Genomic DNA, 17,210 nt, shown 5'->3' on the forward strand with positions numbered 1-17,210 from the left:
TCATAAAGGGTAGCTACCAAAAATATGCAACTATTATCCCAGTTAATGGTGAGAAAATTGAAATATTCTCACCAAAAACATAAACAAAGTAAGCATATTGTTTATCACCACCACTTTTCAGCATACACTAGAAGTTCTAGCAATGTGATGAGAGAAGAAAAATAGGTAAACAGTCCAAATACTGGGAAAGAAGAAGTAAATCTGTCCCTGTGTAAAGAGGATATGATTCTCTAAGTGGTAAATCCAAAAATTCAACAAAACAACAGTAGCTAATAAATGGTTGTTTCCAGGTTGTATGATGCAATGTTAATATTAAAAACCAATTTATTTACTATACCAACAGTGATCATGTGAAAATTCAACATTACTACAAGTACCATTTACATTTGCATTTCTCCAAAATATAGTACTTTATAAATCTAAAATTTTACATAAAATGTACATGAGGAAAGCTACAAAATTATGATGAAAGATATAAAGGAAAATAAATATATGGAGAGATAGTATATATTCATTGAATAGAAAACATTGTTAATATGTCAGTTCTTTCAAGTTGATTTGTAGATTCTACACAAGCCTAATAAAAATTGCAGCATACCCCCGGACCCGCCACTGACGCCGCCGGCAGCTAGAGAGTTGGGGTCTGTTTGGTAGCCAGCAGCCTAGCCGGTCTTGAAACTGCGGGCCTCTTCCTGCCTCCTCCGCGGCTCCAGCCTCGGCTTTCCCCCTAGCACTCGGCGTCGCCGCTGGCGGCGCCGCCGCCCGATCCGCAGGCCGCCGCGGGCCGCGGAGCCCATGAAGGCGCGGGCCCCGCCGCCGCCCCCGCGGCGTCGCCGTCCTCCCGGAACGTCCCGAGCCGGCGCGGGCATGGCCGCAGCATGAACGCCGGGCCGCCGCGGGAGCCAGAGTGGAAGGCGGCGTCGCAGCCCGAGGCGGGAGCCATGCCGGAGAAGCGCGCGGGCGCGCAGGCCCCGGGCAGCAGCTGGCTCCAAGGCTTTGGCGGACCAAGTGTTTACCATGCTGCTATTGTCATCTTCCTTGAATTCTTTGCATGGGGCCTGTTAACAACGCCAATGATGACTGTTCTACATGAAACATTTCCTCAACACACATTCCTCATGAATGGTCTCATTCAAGGTGTAAAGGGCCTGCTCTCTTTTCTGAGTGCCCCCGCTCATAGGCGCTCTGTCCGACGTGTGGGGGAGGAAGCCTTTTCTCCTTGGCACTGTGTTCTTCACCTGCTTCCCTATCCCACTGATGAGGATCAGCCCGTGGTGGTATTTTGCGATGATTTCTGTGTCTGGAGTCTTCTCAGTCACGTTCTCTGTGATATTTGCCTATGTAGCTGATGTCACTCAGGAGCACGAGCGAAGTACTGCTTATGGATGGGTCTCAGCCACTTTTGCAGCTAGTCTGGTCAGCAGCCCTGCCATTGGAGCATACCTTTCTGCAAGTTATGGAGACAGCCTCGTTGTGCTAGTGGCCACAGTGGTGGCTCTTCTGGACATCTGTTTCATCTTGGTGGCTGTTCCAGAATCTTTGCCAGAGAAAATGAGACCGGTTTCCTGGGGAACTCAGATTTCTTGGAAACAAGCAGACCCTTTTGCGTCACTGAAGAAAGTTGGGAAAGATTCCACTGTCTTCTTAATCTGCATCACCGTGTTTCTTTCCTATCTCCCCGAAGCTGGACAGTATTCAAGTTTTTTTCTCTATCTCAGGCAGGTCATAGGCTTTGGATCTGTTAAAATTGCAGCATTCATTGCTATGGTAGGAATTCTGTCTATCATAGCTCAGACGGTCTTTCTTAGCATTCTGATGAGGTCGTTGGGGAATAAGAATACTGTCCTTCTTGGCTTGGGCTTCCAGATGCTCCAGTTGGCCTGGTATGGTTTTGGAGCTCAGGCCTGGATGATGTGGGCTGCAGGGACAGTGGCTGCCATGTCCAGCATCACATTCCCGGCAGTCAGCGCTCTCGTCTCTTGGAATGCAGATTCAGATCAGCAAGGAGTTGCCCAGGGGATCATAACTGGAATAAGAGTACTATGCAATGGCCTGGGGCCAGCACTGTATGGCTTTATATTCTACATGTTCCACGTAGAATTGACTGAGTTAGGCCCAGAATTGAATTCTAACAGTGATGCCCTACAGGGAGCTGTCATCCCAGGCCCACCATTTTTATTTGGAGCATGTATAGTTCTTATGTCTTTTCTGGTTGCCTTATTCATCCCTGAATACCGGAAAGCCAGTGGAGTTCAAAAACATAGCAACAGCATCAGCGGAAGCCTAACCAACACCCCAGAACGAGGCAGTGATGAGGACATTGAGCCACTGCTGCAAGATAGTAGCATCTGGGAGCTCTCCTTTGAAGAGCCTGGGAATCAGAGCACTGAGCTGTAAACTCAGCAGAAAATGGGATTCTGCAGATGACCACCTCTGAGAGCCATGGAGGGAGCCGCAGCACATGGAGACTTCATGGTGCTGGAGGGGCGATGCTAGTGCCATCCTTCGGGCCAAGTTGATAAGTGACTCCTTCTGTCTCTCTGCCCTTCATCCTGTCCCTCCTTCCGTTTCTTTTCTCTCATTCTTTTTTTATTTGTACATTAGAAGAAGGTAAGATTTGAAATACTTCCCTGCAGATAATGTACAACTCTCAAGGTCATCTGGAGTCTGCACTTTGAAAAGTCATCTCTGATAGAAAAGATGGATTTCCTTTAATAACTGGAATAATCTTTCCATGGCTTTTTGAACAGAAGGTGCAGGATTAGAGTGGAACTGCCATCTTGGGCAAAATTTCAAGTAAAGAATCCCTTCTTTTTTCTTCCGTCCTCTTTCTTGAATTATTCCCACTTAGCCCAGAGGTATTGATGAGTGGCTATTCTTAATAGTCACTCAGTTTCAGGGATCTTTTGCCTTTGTCCAAAGGTCAAATGAAAACCTAATTTTACTCTTCCTTTATTTCCTCTACACCCAGTGCTTGTCTAAAATGAACATTAATAATATGGATTGATGGTAACCTTAACCAGCTTGAAGAAAATCTTTCTTACAAATTCAAATATGTTGAACTACCAACTCAGATTCCTGGACCTAGTGTCTGATCAGATTCAAGGTGATTTTACAGAAGAAAAAAAGAAAATATATCAAGCCTAAGATGATTTTAAAGATGAAAAAAAGTCCATCTAGCCCAATGCAGTGGCACGTGCTTATGATCCCAGCTACTAAGAGGCTGAGGCAGGAGGAGCACTTGTTCGAGGCCAGCCTGGGCAACCTAGCAAGACCACCAAACACATACATATATATATATACACACACACACACACAAGCATTCTAGTGGCAACAAAGAAAAGAAATTGGAGAGTGCTTCTAAGAAAGTTTTAAACAATTTGAACATTCCTAAGAGAGGATGAGAGTTAGTAACTCAAGTCTCAGTAGAATTTATGTCCAACTTCAGACTCATAATACATTATTACTGTTTGCTCCTTCCCACGTCTCCCATGTCCTACTTCTCAGTTCTGTTCCATCACACTCCTGCCTTAACTGCTGTGTAGTATGCATTTATTTTCAATTAATCTTTATCTCAGTCTGTTTATCTGATTTTTGAAACTCATGGGAAAACGCACATCAAATTCCTTTCCAAAATATGAGGGTTTAGTGAAGCTCAGTTTCACAATAAGTGTCTTGCTAATTTTTTGCGATGTTTTATGGACAAAGAAAACTTTACAGATTTATATGTATTTTGCTGCACAGTAGTGGACCATTACCTAGGGCCTACCTTTAACAAAGCACTCCTTTGGAAGTTTTATAGGTATGAAATATATGTAGATATTTGTAAGGGTTTTAATTTTTTTTGATGGGGTGCTGTGTAAATCTTGTATTTATAAATGTAATGAAGGTATTGACAGAAAAAATATATACAACTTTTATAAAGGATTGTGTACTGACTGAATACATTTAAGAGAAAATATATTTTGAAACCTGTTCTCAATGAACAGAGATAACATATCTTTTTACTATGCTGTTGGTTTTTAGGTTTAAGCTTCCTAATGCATAATAAATTTGCAATGGATAAAAAAATTGCAGCATGTTATTTCATGGATTTAAGTAAATTTATTCCACACTTACATGGAGAGGCAAGAGACAAAGAATAGTGAACACGATATTGTAGAAGAATAACAGTAATGAATAACACCATCCAATTTTAAGATTTACTCTAAAGCTAAAGTTTACAGCAATCAGTACACACTTTAAAACATGAAAGTCACATAAGTAATCTAAAATTTATACTTCAGAAATAAGAAAAACAAAAAGCAAATCAAAAGGCAGTAGAAAGTGTTTGGATCAGATGGGAAATAAATGAAATAGAGACTGTAAATATGATAATATTTTATTTTTCAAATGGATGAATACAACTGAGAAATCTTAACTAGATCAACTTAAAAACAAAATAAAACTAAACCCCTATCTCTCTACCCTTACCATGCACAAAACCATACTCTGAAAGAGAAATTAGGAAAACTATCCATTCATAATAGCCTCACAAAAAATACTTGGGAATCAATTTAACAGAAGAGTTAAAAGACTTCTATAATGAAAACTACAGAACACTAAAGAAAGAAAATGAAGAGAAGACCTTGGAAGATGGAAACATCTCCCATGCTCTTGGATAGGCAAAATTAATATTGTCAAAATGGCTATACTACTCAAATCACTATACAGATTCAATGCAATTCCAATTCAAATCTCAATGTCATTCCTTATAGAAATAGAAAAAGCAATCATGAAATTAATTTGGAAAAATAAGAAACCTAGAATAGCCAAAGCAATCCTTAGCTAGTAGAGTGAAGCAGGAGGCATCACAATACCAGACCTTAAACAATACTACAAAGTTATAGTAACAAAAATAGCATGGTATTGGCACCAAAATAGACACAGAGACAAACCCACATAGATATGGATATGGTTATCTCATACTAGACAAAGGTACCAAAAATATACATTGGAGAAAAGATAGACTCTTCAACAAATGGTACTGGGAGAACTAGAAATCCATATGCAGCAAAATAAAACTAAACCCCTATCTCTCTACACTTACCATGCACAAAACTCAATTCAAAGTGGATCAAGGACCTAGGAATTAGACTAGAGATCTGTGGTCTAATTAGACCAGAGACCCTATGCCTAATAGAGGAAAAAGCAGTCCAATCTTTATCACATCAGTTTAGGCCCTGACTTTCTTAACAAGATTCCTAAGGTGCAAGAAATAAAATCAAGAATCAATAAATTGGATGGATTCAAACTAAAAAGCTTCTTCTCAGCCAAAGAAACAATCAATGAGATAAGGAGAGAGCCTACATTTTGGGAGCAAATTTTTGCCACATGCATGTCAGATATAGCACTAATAAAAACCTAAAAAAACTTAACAACCACCACTAACACAACAAAAACAACAACAAAAACCCAATAAATAAATGGGCTGAGGAGCTGAACAGATAACTTCTCTGAAGAAGATATACAATCAATCAACAAATATATGAAAAAGTGTTCAACATCTCTAGTAATTAGAGAAATGCAAACCAAAACTGCTCTAATGATCTACTCTATCTCATGATCTTATACACTAAGATATCATCGCATGCTATGTTAGCCATGTTATCAAGAATAAACAACAAGTTTTTGTGAGAGTGTGGGGAAAAAGGCACACTCATACATTGCTGGTGGGACTGCAAATTGGTGCAACCACTATGGAAAGCAGTATGGAGATTCCTCAGAAAACTTGGAAAGGAACAACCATTTGACTGAGCTATCCCACTCCTCCGTCTATACCCAGAGGACCTAAAATCAGCATACTATAGTAACACAGCCACATCAATGTTTATAGCAGCTCAATTCACAATAGCTAAAGTGTGGAACCAACCTAGACGCCCTTCAATAGATGAATGAATAAGAAACTATGGTATATACACACAATGGAATATTACTCAGCATTAAAAGAGAAAAAAATTATTGCATTTGCAGGTAAATGGATGGAGTTAAAGAATATTATGCTAAGAAAAGTAAGCCAATCCCACATACCAAAGGCCGAATGTGCTCTCTGATAAGTGGATGCTGACCCATGGCGGGGGGGCAGGCATGGGAAAAGTGGAGGAAATGTGATTGGGCAAAGGGGAGGAAGGGGAGGGGAGGGGGCATAGGGGCAAGAAAGTTGTTGGAATGAGATGGACATCATTACCCTAGGTACATGTATGACTGCACATATTATGTGACACTACATCATGTACAACCAGAGAAATAAAAAGTTGTGCTGCAATTGTGTACAATTGTTACAGTGAATCAAAATGTATTCTGCTATCATATATACCTAATTAGAATAAATTAATTAATTATTTAAATTTTTAAAACTATATATAATTTATATATATAATTATATAAATAATTTCTCATATATATATATATATACATATATATAAAATTTTATGTAATTTTTTTTTATTGAACCCAGGGTCACTCAGCTACTGAGATACATCCCCAGTCCTTTTAAAAATTTTATTTATAGTCAGGGTCTTGCTAAGTTGTTTAGGGCCTTACTAAGTTGCTGAGGCTGGCTTGGAAACCTCAATCCTCCTGAGTGGCTAGGATTGTAGGTATGTGCCACCATGCCTGGCAGAAGTATATATTCTAAATAGACCAATGACTAGGAAGAAAATTGAATCAGTATCGATGTCTTCCTTCAGGAAAAATCCCAGATATGATGCCTTCAATATTGAATTCTATCAAACACTTAAAGAAGAACTAACACAAGTATTTCTCAAACTTTTCCAGAAAGAGGATGGAGTATTCTAGATTCACTTTACCCTGATAGAAAAGTCTCATAAGGATACTACAAGAAAATGAAATTACAGGCCCACATCCCTGATGAATATATGAATGAAAAAATTCTCAAAAAATCTAGTGGAAAATTGTATCCAACAGCACATTAAAAGGATCATTCTCCATGACCAAGTGGAATTTATCCCTAGAACACAAGGATGATTCAACATGCACAAATGAATAAATATAACACATCACATTTACAGGATTAAGGATTCAAAATCTATAGGATCAGGATACTTGTAGATCAATGAACAAAATGGAATCTCATTTGAGTTTTTGCTAAGTTACCTGGATAGTTCCATTAGGGAGAAGGATAGCATTTTTAATGATTTTATGACCTTCAAAAATGGGTACATCCCCAAACCTATCAAACGGTGAATGATTGAAAAAATCATATCTATTTATGCACTGGAATGTTGTTCAGAAATCAAAGAAAAAAAACTACTGATACACAAAATTACATGTTTGAATTTATAAAATATTAGGTAGAGCTGAAGAGGCCAGACACAAAAGTGTATATACTAAGTGATTCCGTATGTATGAAGTTCAAAACAGGCAAATCTACACTGTAGTGAAAGAAAGCCCATAGACAAAAATCAGATTGGTGGCAGAAGGTAGGAATGTGGTTCAAGGGTTTACAGAGAATTTTGAGGTATCTTCTTGATTTGGACTGGGTGGAGGTTACACTCAAAACTCCTTGAACTGGATGTTTAAAATGGTTGCATTTCCTTCTATGCAAATTGTACTTCAAGAAAATTGAAAAGTGCCCTTGTCCTTGATGTTATCACAGGTTAATCAGTTATGAATTTGCATACTTTACTGGATGATCAAGTATTGTTTTTCCTGATTAACACTAACGTTAAACATTTTTTCACACTGTTTATGAATTCTGTCCATATTCTTTGTACATTTCTATATTCTGTATGTTTTATTCTTACTAGAATATTTGAAGGTAATACACACACATATTCTGGATTTTAATCATGTATCTATTAGACTCATTGCAGCTATTACTTCTCTATCAAACTTGTTATTATTTGTCTTAGAAAAGTTTCTATTTAAAAAATGTGGTCTTATATGTGTCTTCTTCTTATTATTATTATTATTATTATTCTGAGTTTTGCATGCCTTTAAGTATTTACTTGTAGTAAATTTTTTTTCATAAATTATAGTTTATATTTAGCTTTTTAAGCCATATAAAAGACAGCACTCTCAGTAAGAAATTGATTTACCATGTCAATTATCCAGTGCTTTTGAGTACTGCATTTTATTACATTGATTTTTAAAAATATATTCATCATAAAAAGTTCCCATATATGACCATTTCTTCAAATCCTTCCTAGTTTCTTGATCTTTTTATTTTTGTTATTTGTGTCTACATAAACACTGTTGTATTCACAGAGATTTAAAAATACATATTGAAATCTGGTAGATATGGAACTTATGTTTCCTTATACCTTATATTTCCAGTTTTTCAAATAGCTCTTAGAAATTCTACTTTCCTTCAATCCCTACCAAAATACCTGTGATATTCTTTACATAACTAGAAAATACAATTCTAAATTTTATATGAAATGGCAAAAAACCTGAAGAGTCAAAGTCATGTTGAACAAAAGAACAAAGCATCGGGTGTTGTGCTACCGGACTTCAAACCATACTATGGAGCTGGAGTAATCAAAATTGCATGGCATTAGCACAAAAAGAGACACATAGACCATTGAAACAGAATAGAGAGCCTAGAAGTAAATTTATGTATCTGCAGCCATCTAACTTTTGACAAATGTGTTAAGAAAACACATTTGAGAAAGGATCCGAGACTCTATAAATGGTACTGGGGAAATTGGATAGCCACATTCAGAAGAATGAAACTAGATCTCTATCTCTCACCATTTATGATAATACTCTCAAAAGAAGTTAATGAAATAAATACAAGACCTGGAACTATGAAATTACTAGGAGAAAATATAGGGGAATATCAGAATATTGGAATTGGTAAGGATTTTTGACACAAAACTACGCAAGCACAGGAAACAAAATAAAAAATAGACAAATGAGATTACATCAAACTAAAAAAACTTTTGCATAGCAAAGGAAACAACAGAATGAAGAGACAGCCTAAAGAATAGGAGAATGTATTCTCAAATTATACATCTGGCAAGATGTCAACACACACAATATATAATAAACTTCAAAACCCAACACCAAAAGAAACAAATAACCTGATTTGCAAAATGAAGAAAAATATCCAACATGCACACACACAAAAAATACTCAATATCACAAAGTACCAAGGAATTGCAAACCAAAACCACAACAAGGGCTGGGGTTGTGGCTCAGTGGTAGGTACTGGGTTCGATACTTTTAAAATGTGTTGAATAAAAGTTGCAAAAATGGGCATCCTTGTCTTGTTCCAGATCTTAGAGCAAATGCTTTCAGCTTCTCCTCATTCAGTATAATATTAGCTGTTGGCTTATTGTAAATGGTCTTTATTTAGTTGAGTTGCATACCTTCTATGCAGGATTTGTTCAAGATATTTATTATTGAAGATTTTTATTATAAAGTATTAAATGTTGTCAAGTGAATTTTCTGCATGGTTTTTGTCTTTCATTCTGTTGATGAAGTATATTTTAGTCAGCTCTTTTACTGTTGTGAACAAAAGACCTGTAAAGAACAATTTTAGAGAAGGAAATTTTTGTTTGGCACTCACAATTTTAGAAGTTTTGGTCCACGGATGACTGACTCCATTGCTCTGGATGCAAGGTGGGGCAGAACATCATGGTAGAAGTGGAGAAAGAGAGGAGGGAGGGAGGGAGGGAGGGAGAGAGAGAGAGATCCCTGAGGCATGCCCTCCAAGACCCATGTCCTCCAGCCACATGCACTGACTAGGTTAAAGCTCTAATAAAACAATCATTTGACTTCTAAACTTTCTTGCATTACCTTACACATGAGTTTTTGAAGGACACTACATATCTAAATCATAACATAATGTATCAAGTTTATTTATTTATGTATGTGGAACCATCCTTGAACCTCTGAGATACATCCTACTTGATCCATGGTGGCAATCTTTATAGTGTGCTGTTGGATTTGATCTTCTAGTATTTAGTTAAGGAGTATTGCAATGTTCGTCTAGAATATTGACCTAAGGTTTTCTTTCTTTCTTTCTATTATTTTCTTTTCTTTTTTTTTTGTATTTTTTTCCAGTTTGGGGGTCAAGGTAATGCTGGTCTCATAGAATATGTTTGCAAGAATTCTTCCATTTTAATTTTTGGGGAAAATATGAGGAATTCTTAAATGTTTTGTGCAACTTGACAATGAAGTCATGGGAGTCCTGAGCTTTTCTTTGATGGAAGGGTTTTTATTACAGATTAAAATTTGCTGCTTGTTATTGGTCTCTTCAGGTTTTTTATTTCTTCATAATTCAAGGTGTATGTGTCTTAAGAATTTTCCCATTCCCTTTAGTTCATCAGAAGTATGTCTTTTTCTTGGGGAGGGAAGTTACTGGAGATTGAACCCAGGGGTGCTCAACTACTAAGCCACATCCTCAGCCGTTTTTAAATTTTTATTTAAAGACAGGGTGTCACTAAGTTGCTTAGGGCCTCACAAAGTTGCTGAGACTGGCTTCAAACTCATGATATTTATAGGCTTTTCCAGCATCACTTGGGAAAGATAAATAGGAAGGCAAATCCAGGTCCCCAGGGCCACCTTTCCTAGTTAACTGCTCAGCTAAACATACTTTCTTTTGCCTATTGAACAAGTATGTAGTATGTTACTTAAACTGAAGTTCCCACGGTGAGGGAAAAATCTGGGAAAAGATTTCAATATTAATATCAATTATAATATTAATGTGAAAATTATATTAAAACCCCTTCACACAGAGAAGGGAATTTTCTTCTTACAAAGGACTCTTCCTAGGGCTCCCTTTATGTCTCTGTTCCTCAGGCTGTAGATGAAGGGGTTCAGCATGGGAGTGACCACCGTGTACATCAGAGCCATGACAGTGTCTTTCACAGTGGATTTCTTAGCCGATGGACATAAGTACAGATCAATGACTGTCCCATAGAACAGTGACACCACAGAGAGGTGGGAGCCACAGGTGGAGAAGGCCTTATGGATACCTCGAGCAGAAGAGACCTTGAGAATGGAGGACACAATGCATACATGGGACACAAGAATGAGTAGGAATGGGATGAAAACAACAGTTCCTGCTATAATAAACAGCACCAACTCATTAACATGAGTGTCAGAGCAGGCCAGCTTGAGCAAGGCAGATATTTCACAGAAACAGTGTGGGATCACATTGTCTGCACAGAAGGACAATCTGGGAATGAGCAGGATGTGCAACAAGGAATAGAACATGGTCACCACCCAGGACAGCACCACCAGGGAGAGACAGAGCTTGGGGCTCATGATAGTGTAGTGCAGAGAGAAGCAGATGGCCACATAGCGGTCATAGGCCATGGCCACAAGGATGAAGTTTCCAAGGTCTCCAAAAAACAGGAAGAAGTGAATTTTGGTCAGGCAGCCTGCATAGGGGATGGATGGATCTTGACTCTGAGTGTTCTGCAACAGTTCAGGAATGGTCACAGAGGAAAAGCAGAGGTCAGAGAAAGACAACTTTTTGCTAAGAAACAAATACACGGGAGTGTGGAGATGGGTGTCGAGGAGAATGAGGACAATGATGAGGAGGTTCCCCAGGATGGTGGTAAGATACATGGCCAGGAACAGGGCATAGAACAGGTTCCGGCACTCTGGCTGGATGGGCAGGCCCAGGAGAAGGAACTCAAGATGAGAGTTTGGCTCTTTACCATTATTATCTGTCTCCAATACCTTTAAGAGAAATAATAAGGCCTAAGTGAAAATGATCATTTTTTTCTCATACACAGTGTTTACGTGTTCTACAGTAATGGATCTCACCACCATCACAATAATTATCACCTTATAAGTGTCTTTAAACTTTATGATCATTTATTACTTTTTCTCATCTTCTTTTCAACATGTTTCAGTAGTTCATTCTTTCCTAAATACTTATCTGTTTGCTTCTGTCACAGAAGGAGTGTTGGATTTTCTCTGCCTGACTGTCATCACTGGACTGCACTTGAGTAGCAAACACACACATTCCCTTCAAACGCAGATTACTGAGCACCTTCAGATAATTTAATTGGAATCTCTGATAGTGGCATGTGCAAAGTTTTTTAAAGTCCCTCAGGTGAATGTAAAATAAAGAAAGGTTAAGAACTGTTACCGCACTGAACCCTGTCTTACAGGCCTGGTATGTCAAAATGCTGTGACCTATGAGGATTCACTGCACAGTAAGTAACATTAATGAACAGTGTTATTAATAAAAAGTGTTATAAGTGTTGAACTTTAGTCAAAATATTTCTATACTGTGGCAAAGTCTTGGAAGGCAGGTAGGTGGAAAAGAGAAAAGTTATCATACCTGAAAAGTTACTTTGTAGAACATCATACAACCTGGCATATTGACATCTTACCCAGGATGTCTGAGGGTGACTGTGGGGCCCTGACCCAAGGCCCTGCTCCCTTTTATTCGTTATAAGCCTATGAATTAACATCCTCTGTATTCATCACATGTCTCTGCCATCCCTTCTCATGTCTCACCTTTTAGCCATCCATGGGCCCGAGAGACTTACATCCCAGGGAAGTCCAGATTCGGGCCTAACTCATTAAGTACAAAGTAATTATCCAGAACCTCTTCAAGACAAATTCTCAAAGTCCTTTATGGTGACTGATTCCAGCCACTGATCACACCTGACTATTAACTATAATAACCATTTAAATAGAACAACTATGCCAGTGTTGTAATAAAAGTTATCTGAGTGTTCTCTGTCTCCCTCAAAATATCTTCTCTTTCTGCTTGTGATGATGTGAGCTGTTAACAGTGCCTGTGTGGTGAGATGAAGTGAGGTGACATAGACATTGGGATGTAGTGTTAGATTACTATGTAAGATTTACTTGGAGATCTACTTGAGCTTTACTAAGGTTTATTATACAAGGTTTACTTATTTCACTGAAATACCATCATAGTTGATATGATAAGAGACTAACAGATGGGTAGCATAAACAGCCCAGATATGCTGGAAAAGGGATTATTCAGATCCATAGCAGGATGGAGCAAGGCAGCACAAGAGTTCATCATGCTACTCAAATGGCATGTAGTTGAAAACTTGTGAATCATTTACTTCTGGAATTTTCCATTAAATATTGTAGGACTGTGGTTTAGTGGAAGTAACTGAAAACAGGGAAAAATGAGAATACGGATAAGTGGGACTACTGATTGTGTCTTAAAACTACAAAACACTGATTAAAGAAACAAAAGATGTAAGAAATGGAAATGCATACTATTGTCTGGACTGGAAGACTCAATATTCTTAAGATGTTGACTCTTCAAAAATGTATCTCAAGATTTAGCAAAATTCCAATCATAATTCCAAAAAGATTTTTTTGTGAACAAATTGATGATCTCATTATAGAATTTATGTGTGAAGGCAAAGAAGCTTCAGTTTTGGAAGAGAAGAGCAAAATAGGAAGTTTCACATCTCTTATTTCCAGTCTATTAAGTGACAATAATTGAGGAAGTGTGGTATTAAAGATAGAAATATATATCAGTATTGAGAGTCAGAATAGCATAAAGTGCAGAACTAGATTCACTCTTATATCCTTCATTGAATTTTAACACTGTAATTATGGCAAATCAATAAATATAGCCTTTGTAACAAATGATGCTGGAAAAAATAGATTACTTAGGATAATAAAACCCTCACTTCATTCCTCTATTTCTCTATAATAATTAACTTAAAATGTGTCTTTGACCTTAATATTTGTATGAATTTGAGGAGAGTTCCTATGACATTTTTCTTTGGATTCAGAAAATTCCCAGAGCCAGGCATAGCAGTGCACGCCTATAATCCCAGCAGTTTGGAAGGCTGAGGCAGGAGGATGGTGAGCTCAAAGCCAGCCTCAGCAACTTGGTGAGGCGCTAAGCAGCTCAGTGAGACCCTGTCTCTAAATGACATAGGAAAAAGGGCTGGGGATGTGGCCCAGGGATTGAGTGCCCATGAGTTCAATTCCCTGTACAAAAAAAAAAAAAAAAAAAAAAAGTCCCAGAACAAAAATTAAGGAGCAGGTGGTGAAGGATTGAAGGAAGGTGATGTCAAGTTACATCCACTCAAGCTGGTTGAAGCCAATGCAGAGCTCATTCCTGCAGCTGTGGCTGAACTAAGAGATGAGACTGATGAACTTAAAATGGCGTATCAAAATATTTGTTCTCAACGCATGTGCTCTTCTGCCAGGAATATAATAACTGTCTCACTAATTTGGAAATTGAGTCTATTATACAGCCTCTCCCTCTCTCTCTCTCTCTCTCTCTCTCTCTCTCTCTCTCTCTCTCTCTCTCTCTCAGTTGTTAGTAAACTAACGTACAAAGAGCAGAGGTGATTGATACTGATATCAAGGAAAAGTTTGTTTGTAGACAACCAGAGTAGGGAGGATTGAGTCTGAAAGCCTGGGACAATTTTCAGGTACCTCATTCTATTTTCATGTCCAGAAATAAATGCTAACATAATCTATAATAACCCAATAAAGGCCAGACTATTCAGGTTGCACATTCCCTAGGAATGCATCTTGCACTGTATCACTATGCACAGAACTTCATTCAGTTGGTGACTTCCAAGTACAAGGGGTACTTGGAACAGGCAGTGAAAGAAGGAAATATAAATGATGGTCTGGCCTTGTAATTGATTTCAGGGACATAGACCATGACAGTAGGAGGTCATCTGGCATATATGGAGAGTGTTTGGGATGATGTTGATGATGGGTGCTATGAGGGTTTTCCTAGAGAGGTAAGGAGGCAAAATTAACTAAATAATGTGGAATCTGGGCTTCTTTTTCTATCTTGACCTGAGAAAGTATTGAACATGATGTGGAGGTGTTTGTCTTTTTCTTTTTGGGGGGAATATATAAATATATATATATATATATATATACACACACACACACACACACATACACTCATATATGTATATATAATATATATTATATATATATAATTTAAAAAATAAAACCATCATGCACAATTAAACTTGATTAAAAGCCTGGAGAATGCTAAAAGTAGTACAGGAGGCTGCAGAGCAGAGAGTACAGGTGTTCCCTTTTCTGCAGTTGGTAAATGCTGGGAAGTAACAGACAGACGTGACTTCACTTGAGCATTGGAGAAGCAAAAAAGTTGCCTTGTCATTCTAGGTTGGTGGCAGACTTGCTTTTGCTCCCAAATATGGGAGTTTTCTTGGTGAGGGTAGAGCAGACTCTTTGGGATAGGGAGCTGGATGAAGGAGTCTTAAGAAACTGGTGCTCAGGACTAGTCACGGGCCCCAGTAAGATCACTTTAATATCTGGTGTCTGTGGTGTTGAAAAGGCATTTGAGTTTTCAATAACATGCAGCGGATCAATGTTCTCTTGCTCCACCATCATGAACTGACTCCAATATTCCAGGGGCAGTGAAAGCAGGCATTCTACCAACTTGGATTGACGCTTGATGTTCTGTAACATTGTCACTGGGTCTGGATTGGGCACAGCATGGGCAACAATTGTAGGACCAAAGACTTTAGCCAGATTGGCAACATCCATTTTAGTGTTTGGACCCTGAGCCACTCTCTGCAAGTGAATCATGAGGAAGGCTAATGTGTCCCTGTTGGCCTGGGGTTGTTCACCAACAGCCTGGTACATGGTAGCTATGCTGTTATCTTCATCTGTGATTTCTGCTGCTTCCATGAAGGCTTTGTTTAGCCTAAAGGTTAGAAGGGGTTCTTTGAGGTTTCAAAGGAAGTCTTTTAGAAGGCTACAGATGGCATGGATATCATCCACTTTGCTGAGAGGGGGTACGGTTTTCACTCTGAGGAATTTCTCTTTCAGCTCTTTCACTGTCCGACCACAGCCTAAGATCCTATACAAGCCTGTCTCAGCCCTCTCTGCTCAATTTCATTTACATAGTGGACAACAATAGAGGGTATTATTGGAGAAGTTTGGGACACAAAATCAGCCAGCATTCCCTCTCCAATCTTGACAGGTGTTCCTATCAGAGTAGGATGCAGAGAAGGGGACAGCGGTCCCGACATTCTGGATGAGAAACCACACGACCAACAATCTCGACACTTCGGAGACAGCTTGTCAAATTTTATCCATTTCCCACATGGAACACAGGATTCAGGTTTAATAACCGTCTTAGAGACAAAGTCATGCAGGCGCATCCCTCTGTTGATCTGTGGTGTGCCTGAACTATCATTCTTGATTCTTGGCTCCAGAGGTCTACTGCTCAGGGTGGAGTCACTGTTCCAAGGTTGAAAAGTACCTGTTTTCCATCGGCTCCTTGTCAAATATGGCACAGTTTCAACGGTGGACATAGCTTCAATGGGCCCACCATCATTGGGAACAGTTACTATAGTCTTTTCAACTATGGATTCATTTCCCTGGTCTACTGTGGAGCCAATGGGGTCCATTAACAAACTGTCGGCTATTGGAGCGCCTCTTTTCTCTCTTCTTCAATTTGAAATTCTTCACCAAAGAAGAATCCCAATCCAGTGATTCATCAGTCTTATCAAAGCTGATATCTGATAAAATGGAACCAGATTCATCAATGGTTGACAGCCTTTTGTTCCCAGCATTGCCACTGGATGGTTGACCTCTGTTGAGAGAAGCCAAAGCTGATTTTTGCTCTTCGCTTAGTTGAATGCTGCCAGATGTGTCACACATGAGCATCTCTCGAATCAGCTGAATCTGTCGTTCCAGTTTTTCACAGTTAGCTTCAGCTCACTGTCTCCGTTTAATCTCTACAGCCACTTGATATCATGCATGCTTTAGCTCAACATCCAGAGCACTATGCTCAGTCTCTGCTTTCATCAGAAGATCCTTGTATTTCCCCAGCTCATGGTCTGTTCTCTGCCATTTCTCCTGGAAATCCTCAAAATCCTTTACCAATTGGATGAATTGGAGTTCATTTCCTTCACTGAGAATCTCCACCCGGCGCACAAGCTGCTCAGATTCTGCAAATTCAGCATTGTGGTATCCATCTTTCCAACGGCGAAGGGACACCACCTGTCTTTTTTCTTATTCCTGTCCTTTCCTTATATCGGCATATATACAGTTGGATAATAGAAGTCTGAGCCTCATTAGCAGCATGTTTTTCCTTGGGCCTGTTTACAGGAAGTTGAGTTATAAGTCAGAGACTGCCATGTGATCCATCGAAAGCATGCGTCTTTCATGGTGGTATCTACTTAAAGCCACTGATTGCTTTTTGTATAAAGTTTTGTGCTCCTAAGACATTTTAAATC

At 38.8% G+C, this 17,210-nt stretch overlaps 3 pseudogenes; 1 reads left to right on the forward strand and 2 right to left on the reverse strand.

Annotated features, from left to right (window-relative positions):
• The first annotated feature begins 771 nt into the window (after positions 1-771).
• LOC139702535 (hippocampus abundant transcript-like protein 1 pseudogene) lies at positions 772-2,492 on the forward strand (annotated as a pseudogene).
• Positions 2,493-10,737: 8,245 nt separating this feature from the next.
• Positions 10,738-11,678, reverse strand: LOC139702321 (olfactory receptor 1-like; annotated as a pseudogene).
• A 3,403-nt stretch (positions 11,679-15,081) lies between these two features.
• LOC114080608 (rac GTPase-activating protein 1 pseudogene) lies at positions 15,082-16,964 on the reverse strand (annotated as a pseudogene).
• Positions 16,965-17,210: the final 246 nt, after the last annotated feature.

This window comes from Marmota flaviventris, chromosome 17 (genome assembly GCF_047511675.1).
Source record: "Marmota flaviventris isolate mMarFla1 chromosome 17, mMarFla1.hap1, whole genome shotgun sequence".
Taxonomy (NCBI): domain Eukaryota; kingdom Metazoa; phylum Chordata; class Mammalia; order Rodentia; family Sciuridae; genus Marmota; species Marmota flaviventris.